General features: G+C 45.0%; 1 long non-coding RNA gene across 2 annotated transcripts in view; it reads left to right on the top strand.

The window, feature by feature from the left end:
• Nucleotides 1-4,550, top strand: part of LOC132251135 (uncharacterized) — a 36,905-nt gene extending 32,355 nt beyond the window's left edge. Inside the window, exons 4-5 of one of the 2 annotated variants that reach the window (XR_009462986.1) lie at nucleotides 2,338-2,416; nucleotides 3,781-4,550. This is a non-coding gene — a long non-coding RNA (uncharacterized LOC132251135). The remainder of the gene's footprint in view (nucleotides 1-2,337; nucleotides 2,417-3,780) is intronic. The other variant, XR_009462987.1, reaches the window with a different exon arrangement.
• Nucleotides 4,551-21,187: the final 16,637 nt, after the last annotated feature.

Consider the following 21,187-nt stretch of genomic DNA (forward strand, 5'->3'; position numbering starts at 1 on the left):
ATTGATAATACTGAATAGCACCCTTAAAAGGATCTCACAGCACCATGGGATGCCACAGCTTCCTGTCTGAAAATCTTTGATGTGAAGGGGTGACAACATGAAAGCCTCATCCTTCCCAGGAAAAAGAAGCAGCGCTACCATTTGGGAACTCTCTGAGAAGTAGCAGCCATGCTGGAGTACCAGTGCTGAAACCTGCAGGGCAGTTAACACCACATTATGGTCAATTAGATAGATTTAAATAATGTGGCCACTTTACCACAGTCTTTGATTAAATCAATTGTCTAACATGAATAACATTAAGGCCTTGCTTCCAATGCTAAGCCTGACAACAGTATAATAGAGGCCCAAGAAATCTGTGGAATCCAAAGTGTAGTTGAAGCTGCTCCATCTCCAGTCTGTAAAATAGCTTTTCTTTGACAAAGGGGTACTGAGATAACTATGAGAATGCTAAAGTACTAAGATGGTTGCTGATGGATGTCAGTTTGCTGTAAGGGGTGTAGGTTGTAGCTGTGATGCTTCCTCAGCCTGATGAAGGGCGCTTGTGCCCAAAAGCTTGCTAAGAAGAATTTTCCCCACTATTTGAGTTGGTTTAATAAAAACTATTGGATTTACCCAAAGAACCTTATCTTCAGTTTGCTGTAAAGAAGGTAGTGGTAAAATAGTGAAAGTGCTTTACAGCTATGCTGTGACAGAAATGCATGGCTGCAGAGTGCTTTGAAAGTGACCAGTCACATGACAAATTAACTCTTATGTAATGAAGGATCCAATGAAGGTGTTCCAAAGCAGAGCACTGTCATCTAACTTCTTTCAGTCCCCACGCATGATCAGGGTTGGGCCGATACAGGCCATCCCCATCTCTGCTGTGGTTTGCAGGAAGGGAGCGGGGATGAAGGAAGGGGAGCACAATGCAGGCTAGGGTTTACCCTGCCTGAGCTGGAAGCGGGGGCGGGGGCTGTGAATTGGAGCCCCCTTGCCTTGTGGCCTCCCCAGACCCTCCCTCCAGTTCAGGATAGGCAAACCCTAGTCCACAGTGTGCTCCCCATCCCTCACCCCCCCCTCCCTTCCTGCAGACAGCTCTGGAGCTGGAAGGTTGGAGAGGGGGCAGGGCTAGGGGACAGAGGCTGGGCTACAGGCAGGCAGCTTCTCCCCTAGATCACTTTCAAAGTGGACCTCAATCCCCCTCCCTAACCAGCCAAACAGTGAACTTCTGTTGAATCAGGGGGAGGAGGGGGGAGGAATGCTTTAACTCATGGTGCTTTCTGTTAAGCACCATGAATTAAAGTAAGGAGATGCACATCTACCACACACTTTTTTGTACAGGTTGATATTTGGAGATCTTCTTTCTCTGCAATATGTTTGTTCCAAAAGGAAGGGATAAGGAAGTCCTTGATAGCAAATTTTTGTGGGTAGTTTTTTGAATCAGTAGGCGGTCTGGTTTTTGGCTTCCAGTGCTTTATCTGATCTTTTTCCAGTGCTCTTTCCAAAGGATCTTCACTTTGTCATTGTCTGTGACTGGTTCAGATTTGTAGCAGCAGTAATAATTGTACCTGGAACCAGTATGTAGATCTACTCCAAACAGTTTCCATTTTGTGATCTTATATCTCATACTTTTTGCCCCATGCCCACATCCACATTTTATTTAATTTAGGTTCTGGCCTTGCATTCAAATCCCGTAGAACAATCCCTTGTATTCCTCACCTAAGGAAATGGTATTCCAGTCATGCTAGCAGACATGATTGTAGGATTTCTAGTTCTGACTAGCAGCAAAACACCATACATACATGCAGTGCTACAAAAGTAAAAAACCTACTACTTATAAATTAAATTGATGTGTAATTTGCCATGCCGGTCCTTAGTCCCACTCTTTGATTTTTCTACCTGGCTAACACTGTCTGCTGCCTTGTGAGCTGATGGCTTGGCCAGTAATGTAGACTATTAAAGCCACTGAGGGTTTTCATCTACCATGTCCTTGATGTGAAATAATTTTAGGAAGGATGGTTTTGATTCCTCTTCCTGCGACAATTTTATAGATCCACATATTGTTGCGTGGACCTGAGGCTCTGCCTTCCCTGCATCCCACCTAGGTCAACCTGATGGTGCAATGTTGAGTCTGGTAAATCCTTGCCCTGCCCTCCTCAGTTGGAGAATCATTGTCACAATAATAGTGGCAAGGGTGCCCCGGCTCAGGGTCCTACTATGAATATCCTTACTTAGACTCAGACCCCCATATATATCACTTCTCTACTCATGGCATGTTGAGCTGGAACACACGTTTAACATGTCACCTGCCTTCTCACTCACAGTTTTACCAGTCCCTTCTCTCTTCTTGTCTTTCAGGCTCATCACTGATCTAGCTCAGCTTGCCAACATCTGGCTTCCATGGACTCTGCTCTGCTAAGTACACTGATTCCTCCAAGTCAGTCCTGGTGAACAGCCTTTCAACTGTAGGCTTCCACCACTCACCCCTGCTGGGGCATTCTATTTTTCTGAATGATTCCAGGTGATGCGGGGAACTCACTTCTGGTTCCCCTGAGAAGTTTTCCCATCAAGGCTTTTAACTAGCATCTGCATTATGCCCCATGAATTGGTGCCGGCATGTGTTTACAAGGCGTGCCCTTGCTGGGGCCCGATGTTCCCTTTCCTTCCCTTCTTCCACTGCTGGCAGCCAGACTGCTTGCTGCCTCAGTGTTTCCTGTAATTCCTGCTGCATGGCAGTCTCTCTCTCTCTGCCACATATCCTCCCAATTAAGTTGCCTTGTGGTGTCGAGGAGTTTGCGTCTCTATGGTGTGGTTTGTCATCTTCTCGACTTTGTTCATCTCTCAGATTTGTTGCAACTTCGCTGCATTGGGACCAAAAATCAGTGACTTTGTTGGATAACCCTAGCCTGTAACTAATGGAGAATTTGAAAGACTGTAAGGAGAGTACCCAGCGCATTATATTTTCATTATCACTTTTAGACTTGTGCAACCATTGTAGCGGGGTGTGGTCTGTCAGCAGGGTAAATTCCCACCCGATCAAATAATAATGAAAATATGTCACTGCCCACTTAATGAAGAGAGTGTCTTGCCATTCTTTGTACCTTCATTCTGCCGCATTCAATTTTTTACTTGCATATGCTACTGGTCTCTCGGCTCTCTCCTTTTCTTGGTATAATACTGCCCCAACAGCCGTTTAGGATGCTTCCGTCTGCAGGATAAAAGGTTTAGAAAAATCAAGGGTTACCATAAAAACATCGTTGCATAATGCCTTCTTAATGTTGTAAAAAGCCTCTTCCATTTTAGGTGTCCAACTTATTACACCACACACTCTACCCCTTATGGAATCTGTTAACGGTGCTTCCATTTCCACAAAACTGGGGATAAATCTTTGATAATAGTTTGATAGCTCAATAAAAGAATGCATTTGCAAACCCAGATACTTGGTTTAATGCATGCCCAATGCACATTTTTGGGGGTTTGCCATCATGCTAATGCTACGTAACTCCTGTAGCACTGCCTCCAAATGCTGCACACGTTCAGCCTATGATTGGGAATAAATAACAATATCATCAATGTATGCAACTGCATACCTGGTATTCAGTGTTAAAATATGGTCCATCAATCATTGAAATGAAGCCACAGCACCATGTAAGCCAAACGGCATTCTGGTGAACTCAAACAACCCCCATGGCATACCAAAAGCTGCTTTGTGCTGATCTCTCCCTGACATAGGGATCTGCCAATATCCCTTTGACAGATCTATAGTAGAAATGTATTTTGTTGGCCTATCTGTTCCAACAGTTCCTCAACATGGGGCATTGGTGTCCCAGGGGCACCCAGGATGGAGACAGTCCTCCCCTGCAAGAAAAGCCAGGATGAACTTACCTGTTCCAGGCCAGGAAGAGATGGGCAAGCCACACCAGCATGGAGCACCTGGGAAGTTTGTGAGCTGTGTTTATTTCCAGTTAAAAGCAGCATGGGTGGATCTTAATCTCAGAATGCCACCCAGACCAAATAAAAGCTGGCTGCAAGAAGACCGTGGTGGAAGCACTGCAGGGAGCAGGCAGCAAAAGTGCTTCCTGCATTGGGCATGGGCACTGCCAGTGACCATCAAGGGATCCAGGGACAGACCCATTGGAGGGGTCCACAGTGAGGGGAAGGAGTGAGGACAGTGTTGAGAGACTGCAGGAGCCACAGACACTGGGCCAGTGAGTGGGGGCAGGCCATGGCCCTACTCCCTTGTCCTTTCTGTTAATTTCTTCTTTTTCTTTTACTTTCAGAGATTGCCTGGAGGGACCCAAAGATGAAGGTCAGAGCTATGGGCAGTGCTCTGGGATTCGGAGTGGCCAGGATAGCACAGCAGACAGCCAAGCCATAACAAAAGACCCAGCAGAAGAGCAGGGATGGCTTTACGTCCCAAAGAGAAATAGGGCTGGGAGAGGTCATCTGTAGCCCAGCCGACAAGAAGAAAATGGGATTTGACACTCGAAGACGATCCATCTGACCATCAAGTGGCCATCCTCGTGGCTGGAGCATGGATGGGGTGTAGGGGAGGTGGAGCCCCACGAATACCCGCCAGGAAGTACGACTGATCCAAGAGGGACCACAGGAGGGGACCCCACCACTGAAGGAAAGATCAAATTCATGGCAGGCAAGTTTCTGGGTTTCCCTCAGGGAGATCGTAGGCCCTCTCTGAGACCGCTGGAACAAATGAAGTGGCCAATCCCGGGTGCACACTCCAAGGTGGCATGAGAGTGCCTCCTCGAGACCAGTGGGCACAATTGGAAATGCATCAAAATGTGGCATTTTATTTATTCTCCTAAAGTCTACACACATTCTAAAGGACCTATCTGTCTTCCACATGATTACCATGGGGCTACGCCATGGGGTTTGGGAAGGTATTATAATTTTCTGTTTCAGCATTTTCTGTGTTTCTTCATATACCTTTCCCTGCAGATGATGTGGCACTGGTCTCCACCTTTCTCTCACAATTCCGCCTTTTGCTGTATTTATCTCATGTACAATACCTTTAGCTTTCCCTGGTGCCTCATTAAATACATCCCTAAACCTGGCAATAATAGTCCCCAGTTCATTTTATTGTTCTTTCATTAAACTAGTTCCTCTTATAATTCCTTCCTTCTGTAATCCTTCCCCAATTTCAGGCCCCAATTCATCCTATGCTTCCTCCGGGCTAAGTAACTAACCCTCCAGCTCTCTCCATGCTTTTGATACATTGACATGGTATATCTGATGTTCCCTTACATGCCTGGGACGGTGTATGTCATAATCTATGGGCCCCACCTTTCTAGTTATTTCAAACAGTCCTAGCCACTTAGTTAATAGTTTATTAGCAGAGGTAGGGAGTAATACTAACACTTTGTCTCCTATTTGAAATTCTCTTTCCTGTGCCTTTTGAACATAACTAGCCTTTTGGCACTGCTGAGCTCCTTCCATGTTCTCATATGCTAACTGCCATACCCATCTAAGCCGTTGGACCATGTCTTGCCTATACTGCCAAGCCCCAACCCCTTATGTCCTGAATATTCCCAATCCTCCCATACAATCTGAAGTAAGCTCCTAGGCTTATGGCAAAATATCAATTAAAATGGTGAGAACTGAGTTGATGCTTTGGGGGTGTCTCTTACCGCAAACATCAGAGGTGTTAACAGTAGGTTCCATTTCCTGGGATCTCTCTGAATACATTGCTGTAGTATGCATTTTATTGTGCCATTTAGACGCTCTACTAGACCATTGGTTTTTGGATGATAAATTTATGTTCTTAGGTGTTTAATCCCTAATACTTGACATATTGCCTTTAACACTCCCAACATGAAATTAGTGCCTTGATCATTTATGATTTTTCTAGGCACTCCAACCAACAAAATCCACTTCAACAATTTTTCTGCAATTTGGGGGTCTGTTGCTTCTCTGAGGGGAATTGCCTCTGTATATTGTGTCACATAGTCAATCAGGACAAGAATATATTGATGCTCTGTTTTACTTTTAGACAGTGGGCCTACAATATCCAGCACCACCCGGTCAAACCGTGTACCTACAATAGTCATGATTTGGAGGGGAGCCGTAGGCGGTCACCTTTCCTCAACCCTTTGGCATTCCCTGCAGGACTCACATTGGAGCGTTATTTCTTCCCTCATACCAGGCCAAAAGAACCATTGTCCAATCTTGGCCAATGTTTTGTCTCACCCAAAATGCCCACCTATGGGTGTGGAATGGGATATGTCCCACACCATTCTCCTAAATGGCTGTGGCACCAGTAATTGTTGCATGCATTCATTCCCCCCTGACTTATTCTTCACATGGTACAATAAACCTTTACATACTTCAAAGTAATTGTCACTTACATGCAAATCTGGTCTCACAACTTGGTCCTCTATGCTGGCCACTTCATTCTCCTGCATCTCTGAGAATTCTCCTTCCTTGTCCTGTGCTATCTTGAACCGGGGTCCCATTGTGCCAGACCCCAGGTTAACAAACGATGCATCCTCCGAGGAAGTGGCCTCCTCCTCTTCTGCAATCCACCCCTCCGCTCAGGGCCATCTTTTCCTCCCTAGTTCAGCCTATTTTACTTCCTCTAAGACATTATACAGGGGTGGCCAGTCTCTCCCAATTATCATTTTCCCATCGAGCTCCAGGGTATATCTACCTCTCATTAATCCTATTCTAGTTGCTACTTTTATATCAACATAGCCCCTCTGGTATTGCTCCACACCACCATGGATACAACACACCTGTACTGGTTTACACCATTCTATAGCATCATCAGGGACCAAGTCAGCCATGAGTAATGCCTGTGAACACCCTGTGCCAAGGGTGGCTTGAACTGCCTTACCTGCCACCCAGGCCATGACTACTGGCCGGTCCTATACAGTTACCTTGTACCTCCAACTGAAACTACAGTCCATTTCTTCAATGACATGACCATCCCCACATTTGTCCCATCCTATCTGGGTACCCCCAGCCTGTTTCCATTGGTTGTGAGCCCCTTGTGTACACTCTAGAGCCACATGCCCTGGATGGCCACACCTATAGCACATCATACCCTTCCCAAGATATTTCAGTGCCCCTTGATGCTGCTTATCCTCTTGGTGCTACTTGCCTCTCTCATTCCTATTCACCCATTCCTTACTAGGTTCAATTTCAGTGGTTGGAAAAGCTTCTGCAATCCTAAGAGCTTCCTCTACCGACCGAAGCAAGTGACATCTAACCCATAGTTGCGTCCCTTCCTCAAGGTCTCTTAGGAACTGTTCTAATAATATTTGGTCCACTAGTACTTCTCTACTAATACTAGCAGGAGGCACTTATCCAGAAGGTCCTTTAATAGCTGCATTAAGACCCTTGGATTCTTATCCTCCTTTTCTTTCCTAACCCTAAAAAGCTGCCTAAAATGCTCAAGTGTCATTTCTAATTTGTGTAGTATGACCATCTTAACTTTGTAGTTGTATGCCTCTTCCCTATAAGCAGTCTGAACCTTTCCTATCAATAATGAGCCTAATTGGACAGCTCACAAGGCCCAATCCAACACAGTTTGTATCAAATTTCTTTCAAAAGACTCAATATACGCTTTTCTGTATTGTCTTCCCTCATCATTTTACGCATCTTGGAGGAGGACCAATTACGTCTAAGCCACTCATGTTTTTGTAGTGCTTGCAGCTGCTGAACCTCCAAGACTTTCATTATAGCCTGCAACATTTGACCCGACAAATTGACCTGGGACACCATATTAACCTCCATCTCTACATCAGCCTCCAGGGTGGTATCACTTCTCTCATTCCTGGCCAATGCCTTTTGTCTTTCAGGCTCATTGCTGATCCAGCTCAGCTTGCCAACATATGGCTTCCATGGACTCTGCTCTGATAAGTACACTGATTCCTTCAAGTCAGCCCTGGTGAACAGCCTTTCAACTGTAGGCTTCCACCACTTGCCCCTGCCGGGGCATTCTACTTTCCTGAACCATTCTGGGTGATGCAGGAATACACTTCTGGTTCCCCAAGAAGTTGTCCCACGGTGGCTTTGAACTGGCATCTGCATTCTGCCTTATGAATCAGCACCAGCATGTGTTTACAAGGCATACCCATACTGGGGCTGGATGTTCCCTTTCCTTCCCTTCTTCCACCGCTGACAGTCTGTCTGCTTGCTGCCCCAGCGTTTCCCCTAAGTCTTGCTGCGTGGGAGTCTTTTTCTCTCTGCCACAGATGAAAACCATGGTGGATAATAATCCAGTTGTCATAGAGACCATACAGCTCAGTGTTGCGATATGATGTTAAAAGCTTTGTTTACGTTGCAATGTCTTCCTGTACAAGTGGAATACTCATTTAGATCCTCAAAGGGGGTGAACTTGGCCTATGCAGTCCAACCAAAACCCTGCAAACAGGTTTTAAGTAATATAGAGTTCCCCTTATCTAGGTTTGGAACATGAATAGTGACAGCTGTAGCAGCAGGTGATTGTGTATCATCAATCATACTGTATGCTAATTTTTTAGGGCAGGTATCAGAGGAAAAGTACACTAAAGAAACCTTTGTGCTAAAGAAACTTTTGTTGCCATTCTGTCTGTTACAGAGTGACTTTGAACAAGTCAGCAATAGCTTCATGCACCAATTAATGCAGTTGTTAAACTGAGAAGAAACAAAACTGAAAAACATATGTGACATCTGACTTGAATTACTCTGGCTAATGATCTAGGTAGAGAAAAAACAAAACAGATGGACAAACAAAAAAACAACAGACTTTTTTCCTTGAAAATTTATATTTAGTGAAAAACCCATTTTGACAGAAACTTTTTGACCAGCTCTAGGCAGAGCTTTTTAGGACACAAAGAGAGAACAAGATCTTTTGCTGCCCATACTCCATGTGTCTTTTGTTTTCCTTTGCAAAGGTTAAAAATGAGCTTGCATCTTTTTTTTTTTTCTTTATGCTGTAAGAAGACACAGGAGAATTTAATAATACTAGATCTTGCCTTCCTGGTGGCTGAACAATCTGGCATGCAAGATTTCTCGGCTCTTGCTTGAAAGTGAGGTAATGAGAACTGACCAGAGACCAGGCTTTCTGGTTCATGGAAATTTTATTTTCTTAAATTACCAGGAAACTGGAAAGTTGGAGAAAAATTCGTTTAGAAAACACAGACATGTGATGTTTCCTAAATGAAATAATCTCCCTTGATCTTGCCACTGCTCAGTGGACTTGCCTTTCCTGTCAATTTCAGTGAAGGGAACCCTTTCATAGGTTCAGCAAACTTGGAAAACCTGAAATATTTCAGATGATATTTTTTAGGTTCAAGAAATTGTTGTTTGCTGATAATACTTTGTTTAGCCAATTTAACAAGTGAATTTATGGCCAGCTCCAACAGTAGTCTTGCATAATTCACATACACTTTTTTGTCCCTAGTTTTTGTGCTAAACAGGTGTCATCAAATATGAATTTTAAAGAAGAGTTTTAAGGATTTTGACTAAAAATTATTTCCCTCTTTTCTGATGCTACCTAAAGGACTCATATATAATTTGAAAACATAATTGATAAGATCATCCTCTGAAGACTATTGCCAGAGTCAACATTCCTGAACCACGAGGGGAGATTACGCTTAGGGGCAACCAACATGGGTTCATTAGAGGCAGGTCCTGTCAGACCAACCTGGTTGCCTTCCATGACCAGGTCACAAAATCCTTGGATGCAGGTGTTGTGGTGGACATAGACTTTCTGGACTTTAGGAAGGCCTTCAACACTGTCTCCCACCCCATTCTCATCAAAAAATTAGGTGACTGGAGTGAATGCCTACACAGTCAGATGAGTTGCCAGTTGGCTGGAGGGCCACACCCAGAGAGTGGTGGTGGACGGTTGATTTTTGACCTGAAGGGATGTGGGCAGCGGGGTCCCCCAGGGCTTGGTCCCGCACTGTTCAACACGTTCAGCAGCAACTTGGACGAGAGGGTGAAAAGCACATTGTTCAAGTTCGTGGATGACACTAAGATGTGGGGAGAAGTGGGCACATTAGAAGGGAGGGACAGGCTACAACTAGATCTGAACAGGTTACAGATGAGACTAGGATGGGTTTCATTACTGACAAGTACAAGGTACTACACCTGGGGAGGAAGAACCAGCAGCATACCTACAGGCTGGGGAACTCCCTTCTAGTCAGCACAGAGGCAGAAAAGGATCTTGGAGTCATTAGTGATGCCAGGATGAACATGGGCCATCATGTGAGGACACAGTCAGTAAGGCCAACTGCACCTTGTCATGCATCCACAGATGCATCACGAGCAGGTGCAAGGAGGTGATCCTCCCCCTCTGTGTGACATTGGTCAGGCTGCAGTTGGAGTACTGTGTCCAGTTCTGGGCGCTGAACTTCAGGAGGGATGTGGACAGCATTGAGAGGGTCCAGAGGAGGGCCACACGCATGATCAGGGGGCAACAGAGCAGGCCCTAGGAGGGGAGGCTACGGGACCTGAACCTGGTCAGCCTGCACAAGAGAAGGCTCGGAGGGGATCTGGTGGCTGTCTATAAACTTACCAAGGGGGACCAGTGGGGAATGGGAGAGACTCTGTTCCCCCGAGCACTACTGGGAATAACTAGGAATAACAGCCATAAGTTGACTGAGAGTAGGTTCAGGCTGGACATCAGGAAACACTACTTCACAGTCAGGTTGGCTAGGACCTGGAACCAACTTCACCTGGCTGGGGTCATTTGACCCCAGTACTCTTTCCTACCATGGCAGGGGGTCAGACTTGATGATCTGTTCAGGTCCTTTCTAACCCTACCAACTATAAAACTATGAGATAGACAAAGTCCAGCTCTCAGCCCAATGGAGAAGTTCAGGTTCAGAACTTCTGTACTCCTGTCTCTGGGGAAACTGGACACTGAACTCAGACTACAGTCTCTGAAACCAGCAATTCTGTATCCAAATAAGAATGCTTCTCAGAAATCTCAGAATAACTTCAAATGCCAGCCCCCCCCCCCCCCATACATTTTTGCTTCTGGTCCTGACAACAGCACGGTTATACAAAAACTAAAACAAAAGAGATAAAAAAATGGATGATGAAGTAGTTCATGGGTGGGCAAAATATGACCCACAGGCTGGATCAGGCCCACCAGGTCATTCTATCTGGCCCATGGGTCCCCTAAAAAAATTCAGAAAATTAATTATTATCTGTCCCTGGCTGCCTGTCAAAGATGACAAGGCACCAGCATCAGTAGGACCTAGAGGCAACAGGACCCAGCAGCCACAGCAATAAGGCCCACGCAGCCCCATATCCCCCCAGCCCCAATCAGAAGCCTTTGCCCAGCAGTCTTCTGGTTTGGCAACCATGGGTCTGTCCCTGCCTCTCTCCCTCTGGGAGTGGAACGCAGCTAAGTACTGAGGTGGAGGGGAGGAGAGAAGGACCACTGGTGATTACCCCAGCTGGACCAGATTCTGTTGCTTCCTGTGGGCCTGGTGATATGGCTGGGAACTGCATGATGCTGGAGTGGCTAGCAGGCAGTCAGAAGGGTGGGGGTAAGTGGCAGTGGTGAGCAGGAAAGCAGGGATATTGCTATGGCAGTGGTGGTAGGTGGGGAGGGAGTGGTAGCGGGTGGGAACACAGGGCCTGTGCCAGTGCCCTGGGGCCAGGGCCAACGGGGGCCCAGGGCAGGGCAGCAGGAGCGTGGGGACTGGGCTTGCATAGGTTCTATGGATCTGGGCTAGGCTGCACCAGTAGGGAAAGGGGGAAGCCAGCCCAGTTCCATAGAGCCCCTGCCACCCTGGGTCCAGTGCTCCTGCTGCCTAGCCCTGGACCCCCACTGGCTCTGGCCCCAAGACACTGGTGCAGGCCACCCCTCCCACCCACTACCACTCCCCCCTGCCTGCCACCACTGCCAATGCCATTTCCCCAATCTCTCACCTGCTGCTGCTGCTTCTCCCCACCCCCCTATCTGCATGCCAGCTGCTCCAACACCACACAGTTCCCAGTTGTATTGCCAGGACCACAGGATGCAGTAGGAGCTGGCCCAGCCCAGCCCCCACAATTCCTGGCTGGCTCTGTGAGGTGCTGGCTGGGCCAGCTCCTGCTGTGTTCTGCATTCCCTCTCGTGCAGCCAGGAACTGCATGGCGCTGAAGCAGAGGGTGGGGGTGGGAGGGGGGGCAGGGAAGTGGTGGTGAATGGCAAGGTAGGGAAGCAGGAGGAAAAGGGCAGTGGTGGCAGATGGGTGGGGGGTAGAAGTGGCAGCAAGTGGGAGTGCAGGGCTTGCACCAGTGCCCCAGACGCCAGGGGAAGTAGGAGCACTGAGGCCTGGCTGGCAGGAGGGCTGGCAGGGGCTCCACCTGCTACTAGTCCTTAGCACCATGAGGCCTCATGGCCTGCTGCTGCCGTGCTGGCAGGGGCTGTGGGAACCCACACCAGCTCATACACCCCCTCCACACATGCCACAATCCTCCCCAGCCACCCTCCCCCCACACACTCACAGCCCCCTATAAACTCCATACCCACCCAAACCCCACATATTCACACCCACCTGCACCACCATCTCACATACACACACACCCACACCCCCTAAACTCCATACACACCCACACCCCCACACCTATCCATCCCCCGACAAGTCCTCCACACACCCTCCTCCACACCCCACATACAAGCATATCCACACACCCACAGCCTCCCACAAACCTATATCCAGCCACCCATATCCCCCACACTCCCCCCACAATAGACCAGAGTAAAACTTCATTTTAAGCCATTATACAATCACCTCTATGTACAGTATGCCGTTATACAATCACCTCTATGTACAGTATGCAAACACAAGTAAATCAGGACAAAAATATTTTTTGAAATCAAATTAATGAATGTTGTAGTAGATGTTTGATTTTTAGACTATAGTTTGGTATTTTTGTGGTTCTGAGATTGCAAACCTCTTGGCCAAAAGGAGTATTTTTGGGGACAAGGGGAGGGACTTCTGGTGGCAAAGGTCAGGGGTTAATGGATGAGACTTCTGGTCCCAAGATGGTGACCAGAGGGCAGGGCACCTGTCAAGGGTGAGGCTACCTGTGCAGCCCTCGACAGCTTGCTAAAACTTGGTAAGTGGCCCTACAGCTGAAATAATTGCCTTCCCCTACAGTAGGTCAATGAGGCTTGAGGCAGACACTTTGTTATCATGTTCCTGCATCTACACAACCTGTTCCAGTGAAGAAAATTCTGCTGTTCTTATATGGGCAAGAATTCAACTGTCCTGGGAGATAGAAAAGAAATATGTGGTGCAGTAGAAAAATGAAATTTGGGAGCCCAGAACCATTATCTAATGACTAAATAGCAATGGAGTCCTTTTTTCCTATGTGCCTATTCAATCACCTTAACAGAATACTAATTCTTTCTTGGGTGACACTTTCTGCAGTATTTTATGTTCCTGATGCTCAGTCCAATGTGGTCCCTTTGAGAAGATTCCAGATAACTTATCAAGAAGCCTGACTTATGCTGTTCACACAAAAATCAACTTGTACTATTCAGAGAAACGTGGGGTTTATTTCCAAAGAAGCTGTCTAGACTCAGGCAGAAAGCCAGGGAAAGACAAGTGATTAATTACAAATTACTGTAACTTGATACAAAGATGAACAAAGTATTTCTTATGAAAGTGCTTCTCAGATACTGAGCACTTCAGTGATTAAGCAACCCTAAAATGCAGAGCCAGCACTGATAACTATTTAGTGGTCTCTCTTACTGAGGTTTTGGATTAATTGATGAGTCTATTGAAAAAGTTAGCCTGTGGGGTTAACTGTTGAAGGTAGTCATTGGATTAAACACTCTGACTGGACTGAAGAAATGGCTGGACAGTTTTATGGCCAACAATAGGATGCGTAGATATAGGGTGCCTATACATGTACTTCATTTGACCTGCTTTACTTAAATTGCTCCCACCACCATTTTGAAACATGGGATGCTGAATACATGAGATGCTGCAGCACACTGGAGCGTTCTGATTAGAAAGCTCCAGCAGACCTGAATCAGCTCTAACATGTTCAAATCAGAACGTGTTGGAGTACATGTATAGGCACCCATAATGCCTAGATCAGAGTAATCCAGCCCCAGGCTACAGTGTGTAAATGGTTCATTTAACTTAAAACTATGCTGTCTTCAAAGAATTAGAATATGTTCTGGATGGGGGAGCTTTTCCATCTGTAAGTTCTATAAGGTCAGGAAAGAGATAGAGAGGAATACAGATTCATCACTTATATAATTCAGGGTGTTAGTAGCTGGGTAATGTGTCCCAGTGACTAGCAAGCACAGATGAGAATCAGGAAAACAGATTTATTTCTGGTTCTGCCACAGTGCAAATGTATGACTTTGAGAAAGTTACTTAAATTTCTCTGTGCTTCACTTTCCCCAGCTGTGAATGGGCATAAAGGTCCTGGTCTCCTTTGTCACGCACTTTGAGGTGGATTCCTGAAAAAAGGTGAGTATTATTATTAGCTGTCTTATAGGACTGGGAAAATAGTTTCTCATGGTTGAGAAGAGCCAGGTATTGGACTTAAGGAACCCAAAGGAGATTTATTATTGAGGATACTGGACACACAAGACAGATTTTTACATAATTTTGTGCACCCAGTTGTGTAACTGCCAGTTAATGCATAGTTTGCAATCCTATTCCATATGCAATATGGAGGCACAGGTATCCACAATGCTATTGAAGATGCAAAGTAGACTGCACAATGGCTGGGAAGATATGTGGTTGTATATATGCATCCTTGGGCAAGTGTAGAATCCATGACTTGCAGAGAAGGAGAACTTCCCCAAGACTGGGCCAATAACCTGATATTTAGGGGCATTCAGCCAGAAAGCAAGAGACTCAATTTCTAGACCCCCTCATGCACAAAGGGCCACAAATCTACTCCCCTTTCAAAGCTGAGCCATTGTTGAATGACTGAAGGAGGGCAGTAGAGAAATTTATACCCAGGGGCACATCTACATATGCAATGAATGCGTTATGATAAACTCTGGAGCTGTTTGCACTGGACTCAACTGCTCCTGGGCACAGCATCTGCACATGCATCTGAGACAGCAGCAGTTTGAGCTGGATCAGAACAGCTCTGGGCTACCAACAACCTCTGGGGGTCAGTCCTGGGCTCCAGGTGGTGGTGTCAGGTGGCAGAGGGGTTGGCTGCGGCATGTGTGTGCTAAAGTGTACAGTTGCGCAGCAGGAAGCCTCCACACTTTAGCACCTTTGTTCCCCAGCCAGCCCCTGTTACAGTCTACATGTGCTTTTTGGTGGAGTAAGTAACTGCATCATAAGATAGTACTGGCCTCAGTGTATAGATGTGCCCAGGATTTCCTGTTTTTCAGTGTAGTATCCATTTAATTGAACTACATATGAATATAGGAGTATCTTAATATCTTTTCTAAACCTCATGGTTTCAGAGAAAAACATGACTCAAGGGCCCCATAAATATTTAAAAAAAAACAGAAGGACCCCAAGGAACCCAAAATGTATTTAAAATAAATAAATAAATACATACATACATATAGAAAAAACAGAGGATAGGCAATACTTCTCCTCTACCATGAAACACATATGCACATCTCTGCTAACCACAGGAAACCAAGCTCTCACTGTGCTCATGATATTTGTATGCTTTCCTGTCAGCCCCAGGACAGATGCTTCACAGTGCTCTGAGTGACACCCTGCAATGGGGTCAGTTACTGTATTTAGAAGGCCTAGAGTAAAAAATGGTCTTGTTGGTCTTAGTCTGTCTAATGATACAGTCTTAATCATATGAAGACATGTGAAGTCTCTAGGGAGTTCCAGAGGCCACTTCTAGCATCTGCTTCTTTGGCACAATCAGAGACATAAGATGCCAGAACAAACAGCTCTTTCCCTTTTACACTTGGCTGCCTGGATGCATAATACATTTCCCTTGAATAATAGTTCACAAGAGAGAATTCCACAGAACCTGAAATGGCTAGTTCACACCTTGTGCCTAATTAGGATAATGTAAATGTAAGCTGGTTTGCATTTGTAACCAGAAGTTACATGAATTTGTTACTGGCTTCCCCTCTACTAACAACACTTCTCATCAAGCAACTCCTCAGGCAAGCTGGAGTCAATCTATTTGGGCTTCTCTGATATCAGGTGAGATACAGGATTATGAGCCATTCATACCAGGGAGAAGAAAATCCAGCTCTATGGTATGCTTATGTCTCTCATTTTACAGTAACTATCTCCCAACTTTGATTTTTTCATCCTTTTAGCACACTGGGATGTAAAGTGGTGATGCTTTCCCCATTCTACACATGGGAAACTGATGCACACAGAGATCTATAAATAAGAGAGATCCAGAAGAAGGATGTATGTACCTAAAATGGGACTTAAGATTTAGCTACTAAATTTTGCATACCTAAAAGTTTACTTTTGCTTGTTCTCCTTCTGGTCTCATGTCTCTTGCATTCCTGGCTGCTGAAAGGCCCAGTTTCAACAGGAGAGGAGAATATGCTCCCCTTCCCCTACCCTTTTTTTTTTCCAGTTGAGTGGTTTTCAACCTTTTTTCATTTGCAGACCCCTAAAAAGTTTTCAATGGAGGTGCAGACCGCTTTGATTGTAAGTGTGGGTATACTTTTGATTGATCATAGTCATCTTTCATGGACCCCTTAGACATTCTACAGACCACAGGTTGAAAACCACTGCTTTAGCTTGATGGTTAGATTACTGTCTTGGGAAAGCAGAAATATGGATTGCCCAGTTCAAAAAACACTTTTCTCCAAGCAACTTTTCTGTTTCTGGAAGAATGATTTTCCTGTTAGACTGGCCAGGGTGACCAAAGAACACAGAGGAATATAAAAATTTCATTGACTACTCCTGTTTCAGAGCCCTAGTTTAAACTGATCAATATTTTACCTTGAGAATGCTTGATTATGTGTGTCTCTTCAGTCCCTAGCTAGACTTATTATGCCAGGGAGGCTGAAGTTGACAGCAGTAGCTTTGTGATTCATGGCCCCACTGGCTTCAGAAGGTAGGAATGGAGGGGATAAGAACTCTGCTGCAAGTGAAATACCCCATTACTTTGTCTTAAACAAAGGGCCAATAAGAAATACTTTGAAATACTTTGAGTAATATAAACGTTTTGCTAGGTGCTGTCTGTCAGTAAAAAAGCAAAAACAAAACACTAGATCCATATTCTAAGGGCTCCTACTAACAAATTCCAAATAATACCTCCAAACAAAAATCTGGGGAAATTAAATTACATCTTCCAGGCTCCCATGATGCACATTGTTTCCCACCTCACAAGCAATGAGTCCCAGGTTTTAACCAGATCCAACTTCATTAAAAGGAAAAGGGAGACACAAAGCTTGAATAAACCTGAATCAACGATAAGTAAAACCTACCCCAGAGTACCTGGGGAATCATCTTGAATGTAATCTTCCTCATCCCTGAGAGGCTGGTGAGGTAGTTGCCTCCCTTCCTTTGTTACAGCGCACTTATTGTTCATTATTTAAACTCAGAGGATTCCACATTTTGAACAGCTGTTTGCATTTCAAGGGGGCTCCCCAGACTATGTGATCACAGATGACTATGGTGGATAGTGAGAGCCTTCATGCTGTCTTCTGCTCTTAGCGGCTTCAATTTAAGCATTTGCTGATTGGCTATGCTGCTCTGGCATCTGTACTACTTCTGACCAACAATCCACTGAAACAGTACTTAAGGGGGAGGGTGGGGAAGACTGGGGGAAAAAAACTAAGGGGTGTGACTAGGGAGGAGCAAAAATACCAGCTGCTGGTGAGCCACTACTGCTACCACTGACAGCTGGGTTGCTGCCACTGTCCCACATACCACTGCCACTTAGGATGCAGAACTGCCCTGTTACACCCCTGGTCCATTGCTCTGTTTCCACTCCTGTGTTACTGCTCATTGTAAGGCTTCTGTGCTACAGTCAAGCATCTAGGTCAGCAACAGTTAACTCCTCTAAGCAGGGCCAGCTGAACCTCAGTCTGCTGATTGGTTACTTGGCTACTTTTAAGGAGTTCTTGCAGCACCTGCTCCCTGATGCACAACAGGAGAGGGGAATGGCTTCAGTCTGTGTGTAGCTCTCACTTGTGTGACTTCCCTGACAAATGTTTCTGCATTCAGAAATACCATGATGACCACGGTGGTTTTACCAGGGACTGGGAATAACTGCTTTTCTGGCATGGGGTAGTACCCGCAGAGGTAATGTCCGTTGCCCATGGGAAGATATTGGCTTTATGCTCACTTTATGGAAATGCAAGACTCCTCCCTAGTTTGCTCCTGCAGCCAAATGGCTGAGGGCAAGTCAAACTCAGGGGCTCTTTCAATAATTTTGAAATGTCTCATTTTACTTTCATCTACTTGCAAACATCTTAATTTTTGACCTGTAGAACTGTCAAAATTAGCCTTCCTTAGGGAAAAATAGTTTAATGAATTGGCATTTTCCAAAGAAAAAGGTTTGAATGAATTCAGTTCATTCTTCTATACCTTCCTGGGGAGGAAAAGAGGCAGTATGAGTGCTAGGTAGCTCCAAGCTAAGCTCACTTCCAGAGTTCCCTTTGTAGCAGTGTAGTTACCACGTGTCAGTGCTTTACTGGAACAATCTGTCTCAAAGATATTCAGCTCTCCTGGGGAATGCCTGGCTGTTGCCTAAGATACTGAGCAGAACCATACGTAGGCTCTCATTGTATTATGCAATGAGAGAGGATGGATTAATATCTATGCTTGAAATGGTGAAGCTGTCCTTTTAGGCCAAACCTCAAGAGACAGAATCAAATTACATGACTGACATGGGTATTAAGAATCTACTGTCAATGTGGAATCAAATGTTCCCACTGAAGGAATACTTACCTTCCCTGATATTTTTAGGTCAACACAAGCCTGAAAATGCCAACTTTACTTTATCAGCAACTACCAGATCCTAAGGCTGAATTTATGATCTAATTTCCATGTAAATGTCTCTCACATTTTTGGGGAAAAGATCCGGTCTATCAGACACTAATCAACTTACAATTTTCATTAGGGAGAAGACAAATCAGATACAGTTGGGATCATCTCCCATGTTCTTGAGGATTTCTGTTCTCCACAGTTTAGAAGCTCAGCCTTTGGAGATAATAGATATGAAAAACTATAAATTGTATATTTCAGGTTTACAGGCTTCATTTTACAGTGACTTTCAATTATATTGCTGGAGTTTCAAACACATCTGAAGAGAGAAGGTGGATATGCAATTGATTAAGAATTTGGGATTTTTTAAAAAAATTTTGTTGCTTCTGAATTTTTTTTAATTTATTTTTTTACTAGAATTACATACTCTTCCACTTGTGGGGTGGGAGGTATTATATAAAGCTGTGGAATGGTTTGAACTCTTAGCTGTGTGCTTAGACTTCTTTTTGATAATGAATTCTGGTAAGTATTTGTGCTCTTATCTCATTTTCTATGCTTAGGGCTTGATTCAGTGAAAGACACAGATTCCTAGAAGATAGGATCAATCTACAGTCCAAACTCTTTCTTCACTTAACATCAGTCACTGAATTAAAAACAGGAGGAGTCCAGTAAGCAAAGGCCAGAACTGAGTCTTTTCCTTATATAAGTACCCTAATGTTGGGATACATAGTTGGGCTCTTTCCAATGCCTTATCTGGTCCCATGAATCTTGTTTTCCTTTCTGCACAGTATCTCAGTTTCAATAGGAGATGTGGAGTGTACTCTCCTCCCCAGGAGCCTACAGTATGGTGGTTAGAACACTTAGGAAATATGGGGTTGAACCCTTTTAGGCTGAGGGAACTGAGCACATGTCTCTTACTTCCTGGTTGAGTGCACTGACCACTAGGGAATTATCTAAAAGGTTGGTAACATGGGCCCACCATTTTGGAAGAAAGTGGCTAGCATTTTATGAGGTGGTTGATCCTGTCAGTGTTGTTAGGTGTGCTCAGAATGTGCTGAGCAGTCAGAATGTCCAGTCAGAATGTGCTGACTGGATTGGGCCCTTATTGGCTTGTCCACACTGCAGCAGCAGCCTATCCCAGGGAGAATGGGGCAGAGCACCCACCTGACTCCACAGGTACATGCAGAAGTTTCCCATGAGTCTGCTCTGGGATGCTCCCAGTGGCTGCTCTTGAACCCTCAGTATCCAACAGGCCTGAGGTCAGCCACTAAGAATAAGTCCAAGGTGCAGAAGCCTAACTAAGAGAGCAGGGATGGAGGTGCTGAGTGCCAGCGAGTGGGGACAGATGGAAGGAGGCGCCAAGCTGCTGCAGCTATTGTATAGACTCTGTGGGGGCTGCCATTCTGATACCCCCTCTCAACTGGTACTCCAAACTGATGCCCACTCACCTATTCCTAGTTATGCTACTGCCTGTCCGTGCGTAAACCGGGTGTGTCTGGTTGTGTACCCGCTTCTCCAGTTGAAGGGAGATGTTGGCAGGGCAGGTATGCGGGGGGGGGGGGAACTGCTGGCTGCACACAGCTTCCTTCCTTCCCCTATGGAAAGCCAAACCGGGACACTATATATCTTAACTATATACAAGTTTATTAATATTTACAAAGCATTAAGAGATAAATATGCATATAAACACAAACACATGTATATACATTTACATATCCTGTAAGATTATTACCCTGCTCTCTCTATATTCACATTACTAAGGGAAAACAGGTGAATCAAAGATAAATACTACAGTGGAGGATCCGTGCTGGGCCTCACTAAAAGTCACACACTTTAACTTCTATCATATTATAGATTTACAAATATAATGATACACAAAATATATAATACAATATTGAACTCCATTTAAATCTAAATTCACATAAACATTGAATATTCATATACTAACATATACACTTCTATACCTCCATTTTAAACAAATACTCAGACCCACAAGATAAAACTAATATTTCAGTACAAATGACACAACCTTAAACTCTATTAACTCACAGCTACATAACTATAAACATACAAAACCAGAGAGTCCAGAGAAGAGCCACGCGCATGATCAGAGGTCAGGGAAGCAGACCCTACGATGACAGGCTGAGAGCCCTGGGGCTCTTTAGCCTGGAAAAGTGCAGGCTCAGGGGTGATCTGATGGCCACCTACAAGTTTATCAGGGGTGACCACCAGTATCTAGGGGAACGTTTGTTCACCAGAGCGCCCCAAGGGATGACGAGGATGAATGGTCACAAACTACTACAAGATCGTTTCAGGCTGGACATAAGGAAGAATTTCTTTACTGT

The sequence above is a fragment of the Alligator mississippiensis genome, chromosome 6, assembly GCF_030867095.1.
Source record: "Alligator mississippiensis isolate rAllMis1 chromosome 6, rAllMis1, whole genome shotgun sequence".
NCBI classification, from domain to species: Eukaryota; Metazoa; Chordata; order Crocodylia; family Alligatoridae; genus Alligator; species Alligator mississippiensis.